The sequence below is a fragment of the Lygodium microphyllum genome, chromosome 28 (genome assembly GCF_053477565.2).
Source record: "Lygodium microphyllum isolate KBCC chromosome 28, Lygodium_microphyllum_v1.1.10, whole genome shotgun sequence".
In the NCBI taxonomy this organism is placed as follows: Eukaryota; Viridiplantae; Streptophyta; class Polypodiopsida; order Schizaeales; family Lygodiaceae; genus Lygodium; species Lygodium microphyllum.
Genome location: NC_141162.1, coordinates 29,568,677 through 29,577,918, shown reverse-complemented (window position 1 = coordinate 29,577,918; position 9,242 = coordinate 29,568,677).

Genomic DNA, 9,242 nt, shown 5'->3' with positions numbered 1-9,242 from the left:
ATGTTGTCATGAAGTAGGTTTAATCATGTCGACGTCGTCATCACCTAGTGCGGTGCAAGCTGGTGAGTCAATGAGCACATCCTCAAGTGAGGATGAAACATTGAGTCTTCATAATCGAGATGCATGGCTACAATGAAAAATTAGATGCATGTGTGATCGTTGTCGAGGGTGTATTTTTCGAGCACGTCGAATTGCAATGTCATACCTCAGCTTGTATGGAGAATGGGACCAAGAAAAATCACCGGTATTCATTTTTTTTTTACCACTAAGATTGCCAGTCTATGTTATGGGAATTATATAACAACGTACATGAAACTCCCTTTTGTGGTTGAGCAGGGTGCGGTGCCACATCCTCAGATGCTCCCTCCCGGGCGTCGAGAGGCCGCAAAACGTCGACGCGAGGAGGCAGAGTCTTTAAGAAGATCAATCACTGACGACCATGATAGTAGCCCTCCTGAAATGCCCCATCAAGTCGTAGAGGATGAGATTTTGGACAACATGGTACACCATCTATTTTCACAACCGATTCAGGGAGAAGGTCACTCTACGAAGCCAAATGATCCACTATATGTAGCATCATCTACTCCGTTGTATGAAGGTTGTACGTACTCCGTTCTTCGTGCGTCCCTCGAGATACTTAACTTGCAAACAATTTATGGATGGAGTAATGTCAGTTTGGATGCGTTATTGAAGTAGGTATCAATTCAGTTTGGCTTATATATGAATCATAATATTAATTATTAACCTCTCTATTTTGAAATCAGACAGAAATATATGTTGGTGGTTTTTTAACTCACTTTTAAAATATATGTAGGTTATTATCACAAATGCTTCCAAAAGGAAACAAATTGCCAGCTAAGAGAGAGCAAGCAAGACATTACTTGACATCTCTGGGAGGCCTCGATTATGTCAAGATCCATGCATGTGTCAATGATTGTGTCTTATTTCGTGGGATTCATGAGTTCACACGAGTGTCCTATTTGTGGCAAATCAAGATACGAAGTGGAGATGAAGTCAATGGATGTGTCTCGTAAGGTTTTGCGACATTTTCCGATTGTTCCACGTATAAAACTTATGTTCAAGTGTAAGTCTATTGGAAAGCTCATGTCATGGCATGCTAGTCATCGTTCAAGTGATGGAAAATGGAGGATCCCTGCAGACACACCTGCATGGCAACATATAGATAATTTGTGGCCCATTTTCAAAGAAGAGCCAAGAAATTTGAGATTTGGTTTAAGTATGGATGGAATCAATCCATTTGGCATCAAAAGCACATCATACAGTGTATGGCCAGTGGTATTGGTGAACTATAATATTCCTCCATCCATGGCAATTAAAAAGAGACATGTGATGTTGTCCCTTCTGATTCCTGGAAAGCACAAGGTAAAAAACATGGACGTTTACTTAGAGCCTTTGATTATGGGAAGGTATTGAGGTGCAAGATACAAGTGCATCTGCATCCCCTAGAGATTTCACATTGAAGACCATGTTGTTGTGGACCATGCACGACTTTCCAGGATACGGAGAGTGTTCAGGTACATGTATATAACTCTATATTTAAAATTCAAGACTTAATCAATTGCATTTTATTAATTCACTTGTTTTTTTAGGTTTAACCACGTCAGGATATCATGCATGTCCTATTTGCGGTCCCTCTCTAGTTTCCTCTAGGCCGGCACGTTTAAAGAAGGTTATCTATGACAATCATCATCGATTTCTTCCTATTGACCATCCCAAATATGTTCTCCCTACTAATGGAATGACTCCACAATCTCTAACCATTCGAGATTGGAAGGAGAGATGGATTAATGCCGACAGCCACCCTCCACTTGGCATGAGTCGGTAAGAAGTATATTTCTCTTGATTTGACTTTAAAGTATTTAGCATGATGAAATTTTTACATAATATATTGTTTGTTTGTTAGGTTCTCTATATTCTTTCGTCTTCCGTACTGGACTGAACTCAAGATCAATCACCTGTTGGACCCCATGCACATATTCAAAAATGTTGTATCTACATTATGGGATCACTTGATAGGGGCTCGCGATTCAGTTAATGTAAGGGAGGATTTACGCAACATTAGTCGCATGAGATGAGCCTGGCCACGAATTGGACCCAGAGGAAAGATTGAGCTACCCCATGCACCTTGGATATTGTCATAGAATGAGGAAAAAATTGTGAAGGAACAAATATATAGCTTTCGAACACCCACAAGATGTATGAGATGTCTCAAGGGAGCCTTCATAAAGAAAAAGAAAAGAGGTGTGGAGCAACTATCTGGTTTGAAGTCCCACGATTGGCACAAAATGATTCAAGTAAGGGTATCTCTAACCTTGAATATAGTAATTAGTGGTGTAACTATGTGTAAACTTTGGGGTATGATGACTTTTTCCTCTACTGACAATTTGCATCTATGAATATTGTTTACATTCAATTCGTACTTTCTACTAGCATATCCCATTGTGCCTCCAAAGATGTACGTGATATCATTTACAAGATGGGAGAGCTTGTGAGGTGTGTATACATTGTATTTTTTCATTATATGTCTTTGAATTTTTACACAAAAATAAACAATTCTCAAATACATCTTGACAGATACGTGAGCTCGAAGGAAATTGATCCAAACACATTGCAAGATGCTCGAGTATTATCTATTGAGGTGGTTTGTTTGGTGGAGGAAATTTTTCCTCGATCCATTTTGACTACTCAATTACATTTACTCGTACATTTGATTGATGAGATCACACTTTGTGGGGCAGTTCATGTAAGGTGGATGTTTTTTCTTGAGCGCTTCATGAAAACCTTGAAAGATTTTGTGAGGCAAAAAGCACGGCCTGAGGGAAGCATGGCTGAGGGTTGGTTAGTGCAATCATCCCTTGTTTATATCTTTGAATATCTTGCTAAAGTGGATCCCTGTCAACCACGACTATGGAAAGATGATGAAGACTTGAGGATGACCTCTATAGTACCTCAAGGAAAAGGAATGAGTAAAGTGCTAACAAAAGAAGAACTTCGTAAGTTAAATAGTTTTTGTGTGCTCAATAGTGATGTTATGAGCAAATGGGTGACACTATATAATGAAGCAAGGGCAAGAAGAAAAAGCGAAAGACAAGAATTTCGCACTAGATATGGTCGTAATGTCTCATTTCCAGATCATCTAAATGCGCTCCCACGTCATATTGACATAGATTGGTTACATGAGGAAATGGAGAGAATGGAAAAAGAGGAGAAAATTAATATATCTCAAGAAGAGTGGGAATACGCACGAGGTTGCTTATCAAAGGTGAGACATACTATCAATTAATTTGTTTCTATAAGTTTTATTTTATATAAATAATTGACATGTTTGATCTTTTATCTTTTACTACTAGTGCACATTATTCAATGCACTTTGGTGTGAGGGTAAACATCTTCGAACTCAACGTATAGATGAAAAGAGAAATACCCAAGATTGTGGTGTCCTTGCTCACTTCGAGGCTGCCAATGGTACCATGGAAGGTTATTGTGGCTTGATCCAAGATATTCTGAAGCTTGACTTCAGACGATTCTTTATATATGTACTGGATGTGAAGTGGTTTAAAGAAGTTGTAACAAATGGTGAGCATTGCACAATCAGACATCATCCAAGTGGTTTTGTAATCATTGACTCTACAAAATTTCACCAAAACAAGAATGACACATTAGTACTACCTCAACAATGCGAGCAGGTATATATGCAGAGGCTAATTTTTTTATATGTATACATGTGATACATATACACAATATAATAAGTACTTAAGTTTTTTGCTTTTGTTTCTCAAATACAAGTTGTGTATCATCCAATGGTAAACAATAACCGATGGTGGTATGTCATCCCTATATCTAATCGTTCAAAACCAATATATGGTAATATTACCGACATGGAGATAGCAGATGACAATCCAACAAATAATGATGATGTGCATGATGACACCATAATGGATGATATGCGTGATATAGTACAAGATGAACCTTGCGATGATGTTCAAGGAAATGCAGCAGACGACAATACTGTGATTGTCGATGATATTGATGAAGTTATTGAGCAATATAGCAACACATCTGATAGTGGGATAGACTTATTTGTTTCGTTACCTCTTGGTAACATAGACCTAGAAGTAGATAGTTTAGCAAGGGCTGATCTCATTGAAGATGAGATGGATCATTCACTGTAATATACTTAATTTGCTTATTGATTCAATATATGTGTATTCCTAATTCTATGCTTTTTATCATGCGCACACGTGCATATTCAAGAATCAATAGTCAATTTTAAAGCAAGCATTGAATTTTCCATAATAAAAAGGAAGTATCTTTTATCATCTTCAAGTACATAGAGAAATTACGAGATACATATATTGCAATGCTTGCTACTAATTGTAAGGTTTCTGTCGCTTGCCACTAATTACTTATATCAGGCTTGTCAACTGGAGGAACTGCCATTCATTAGAGAGCAATGAAAAAGTAATTATTAACTCTATTTTTTTAATTCAATGATTCAATGTGTATTCTTAATTCTATGGTTTTTATCATGCGCACATGTGTATGCTCAAGAATCAATTTCAGGTGGTTAAATAATTATTAACTTTGGTTTTTCAATTATGTGAATTGCTAATTTTAGGTGGTTAAATAATTGTGTGTCTGCTAGCGCGTCTATATTAGCGTCTATTTGTGTGGATATATAGACGTAAAATTCACGTCTATTTACACGCACGTTTACACGCATTTATAGACGCTCTGATAGACGCACCCGACTTTGCGCGTCTAACGTGCGCGTCTATGCCTCGTTTCCATTGTAGTGCCCAAGAACAAAGAACTCTACTTTAAGCTCAAAAATCAAGAGAATAGACTTGCACGACATGAGGCAAAAAGACCAATTGGGTACAATCTCCCCCCATACATGGTGTGAGCCCTTCACAAAGCATGCATTTATAAATTTATTCATCTCAAAGCTCAAAAATAGCCCAATTTTAAAATTAGCATGCTTTAGCATTTGTGTTTTGCTTTTGTCCAAATAAAGAATAAAGCGGTTGGGCGGCCCAAGAGTCGGCCCAAGAGTCGAGCAGTGTCCAAGTACAATCTCCAATAATGAATATTTAAATCGCGCGCCCATGTGCATACAAAATAATAGATATATGTCAAGCACTTCAATAAATAAGCACACCTAAATAAATATTAGCGCTAGGTCTTTAATGATAAGGCACACGCCCATCAAAAATGATAATTTCTTCTAAGTAACTTGGATACACGCTATCGCCCAGTGCTTTCCAACGTCAAAGCCACATGCTCTACACATCAACTGAAGCATTCACAATTGTTAGAAAATAATAAAATTAAACCGACAAAAGTAAATACCTAGGAATCTTCAGCTACATAATAAATAAATAGGTTGGAACTCTGTTCTAACCTTAATTTAATATGAGTGCACACTCTAAACTCATAAACATCTATTAATTTAAATATGTATTTTTCGAAATCACCCGCTATGGAATCACCCACTTGCACATTAAATTATTGTGACACCCGAAAAGGATAGGCGTCCTCGTCAACTTTTCGCACAAGGAATCCACCTTGTGTATGAGCCCCTGCAAATAGTTTTACGGAATCCACCGCAAAACCTCACGGAATCCACCATGGAATAAAAAATCACCAAATCCACCGTGGTTTCACGGAATCCATCGTGGAATATGCCTCCTAGCATCAATACATACATAAAATTAGGCTAAAAACAAAGTGTTGTCAGTATGTTCTTTGGATACGTATGATGTTATAGCATTGTTTGCTCAACCAAGAAGGATTACAATGGGTTGAAGCACTTGTGGAGACAAAGTATAAGACAGTTGACAAAAAGGTGAAACCAATTGCTTTGCCACATCCACCATAAAGTGAGGGTTTGTATGAAAAAGTGTCAAGGCAGCCAAGCTTACATGATCCTAAGGATATGGGTCATCAGTTTACATCTGAAACATTATAGGAACTAAAAGTTGGTGCAAAAGGGTTTCTTTTGCTGCTGAAAGAGATTGTTTTATGCATATGTTGGCTAGGCATGGAAAGGCATTTGTATTTCATCCAAGTGAAATAGGTTGTGTGGATCCAAATGTTATTTCTCCTATGGTAATATTTACTATGCCACATGTACCATGAAACTTGAGGCCTATTTCAGTGCCTAAAGCTTACTTGCCACAGCTAATGGATTTGCTAAATGAAAAGACTCACATGAAGATCTTGGAGCCCTCTTCAGCCCGTACTCAAATCGTTGGTTTATTGTGCCAAAAAAAATAGGGCTTTGAGATTTATTCAAGACATGTAACTGGTCAATAAAGTGACCATAAGAAATGTGGGTATAGGTCCTGTGGTTGATGAATCCGTAGAGGCCTTTGCAGGTAGAGCGATCTATTCTTTGGTTAATCTTTACTCGAGGTATGATCAATTTCATCTTGCAATTGAAAGCAGAGATATCACAACCATGAAGACTCCCTTGGGGTTAGTACGGATATGTACTCTCCCGCAGGGTGCAACAAATTCAATGGCACACATGACAAATGCTATGAATAGGGTGCTCAGAGATTTTATACCACAATTGACAATACCCTTCTTGGATGATATTCCAATCAAGGGGTGTGCAGTGGATGAGAAGAATGAAGAGATGGATGCTCATGGGTGTCGACAGTTTCTTGCAGACCATATTGTAGATTGTGAAACAATTTTGATGCGTCTAGAAGAGGTGCATTTAACTCTTTCTGGGCAAAAGTCTGTCTTTGGAGTTGAAGAGGTTTTGATTGTTGGGTATATGTGTGGGTCCTATGGGCGAAGACCATCACCATAAAAAATAGATGGGATCAATAAAATGCAAGATGTATACACGAATGTATCAGAGGTGCGTAGATTCTTGGGTGCATGTATGTTCTATTTGATATGGATTCCTCACTTTGCACATGTAGCCAATGCTCTATATCAGCTTTTGAGGAAAGATCAGAAATTTCATTAGGAAAGAAAGCATCAGAAAGCAATGAAGAAATTGAAGCAACTCTTAAAGTCTGCTCCTACGTTGAGAAAGGCTCACTATTCACATGGAAAGCCTATCATTATTACTATGGATACAAGCCCAATTCGAGATTGGATGGGCAATTGGGCAAGATGATGAGGAAGGGAAAAGATACGCAATTCGATTTGGTGCTAAAGTATTGACTAAGCAACAGAGAGGATATCCATAGGTTAAAATAAAATTATGGGGAATTGTGACAGCCCTTAAATTTGATAAGGAGTATTTTATGGGTGCTCATCTAGTCATTGAGACTGATTGTTTGCCAGTATTGGGTATGATTACTAGTTGTGCTACTTGGCCATTGCTATGCTCCGTTGGATTGCATACATCAAATCTTTGAACCTTGAATTCCAGCATATTGCATGAAGAGATAACCCAGTGGCAAACATGTTATCTTGGGCACGCTATGAGAATGAAGATGGGATGATGGATGAGGAGGAAGAAGATGAATTTCTTGCCGCTCAAAATGATGTTGTAAGAGTGAATTTAGCAATGCAAGGTGTTGTTACATCATTAACAGAAGCTTGGACAACAAAGAGAAGACACTTTAGATGTTTTACATCTTGTGTAGAAATGTTTCTGGAAGACAAATATGCAAGAGAATGGCTGAGAATTGGTCAATACCTCAGTACATTAACAAAGAGAGATGAATGGTCAAATGAGGAGTTTAAGAAGATCAAGAGGAAAGCCTAATATGGGTTTTTCTTAAAAGATGGATACTTATGGAAACATGCTAAAAAGAAATAAGGTATGCCATTGCGAGTTTTGGGTGATAGAGCGTCACAAGTAAATGTTAGGCAAGAATTTCATGAAAGTTTGTGGGCTGGTCATAGAGATGTTTGGGGTACTTTTGCAAAGATCAAAGAAAGATATTGGTGGCAGGGTATGTATAAGGATGTTACTCACTTTGTGGAAACATGTACAGGATGTCAAATGTATTCATCTGTGAGACATCGAGATGGATTGCAGCCCACATATCCATTGACTCACTATAAGATATAGGCCTTGTACCGATGTTAAAAGCGACAAAAATGCAAATAACAAAATTTTTCCACGTCGTCGCAAAAAGCGTCGTTATTGGCGACACCATAGAACAGTTGGTATCACCGTCGCTATCAGCATCGGTATCAGCGTCGCATACCGACGCTGATAGCGACGGTTTGTGACGTAAATAACGATGCCAATAACGATGCAAACATTAAAATTTGTGACGCTAATAGTGACGGTAATATGGAAAAAAAAATTTGTGGCAGGGCAGCTTGTTGCACTGTGTGCTTTATTAGAGCCATACAAAATAGTTTCTGCACTATGTACAATGCGCTTACAAACAAAAACAATGTATACTGAAATCATAACACTGATATATGAAATAAATACATGATCGTATAATAAGTGATTGGTACAATCATGACAAGATATCACTAATACATAAAAAATGTCTACATAGATCAGACGATCCAAAAATAAAGGTGTGTGAGCTCCAGGGATCCAAGGGTGAGCTACATATCCTCACCCTTCAAAAGCTTGTCCCGCCGCAAAGGAGCATCGAATGGACTCTGCAAAAAAAGAAACAACACATCAGTCCACCATACAATAATGCATTATAATTAAACATGGTAACTACGGACAAGAAAGATGAGTGACTTACAGGGCCGCCGCATCTATACAATCGGTCAATCAATGAAGTGAGACCGTGCCTCTCTGCATATCGAGTCTCAAGGCCAGTCGGATCGCGATTTGTAATGGAGTGCTGCAAAGAAAACAAAATGCTAACTGTTAGAAACATGATTGTCAATACAAAGGATATTGCAAAAAAATAAACAAGCAAAACAAAAGAAAAACTTACAAAGTCCTCCAAATATGTCCTGTATTGGCCGCCACTCCCAAGATGATGGACCACTCCGGCCTCGAGTAGTCCCCTCACCGCCTCGCGCTACTGATTCCAACGTCCTGGAGAATCTATAGCCTCCTCCCTCAGTCGGTGCCAGTCATCTGCATCTAATCACTCGGGCTTTGCAGCCTCACTCTTGATTGCCTTGCGTACGTCGGATCGTCTGTGTGACATATATGCACGCATGCAATCCATCATCTAGCCCATAGAGAATCTATCTACTGAGGCTGGAACCGGAAACTCCTCCTGCAAGGATGCTACTATGTAGTCCTTGCCCCCCTCCGGTAT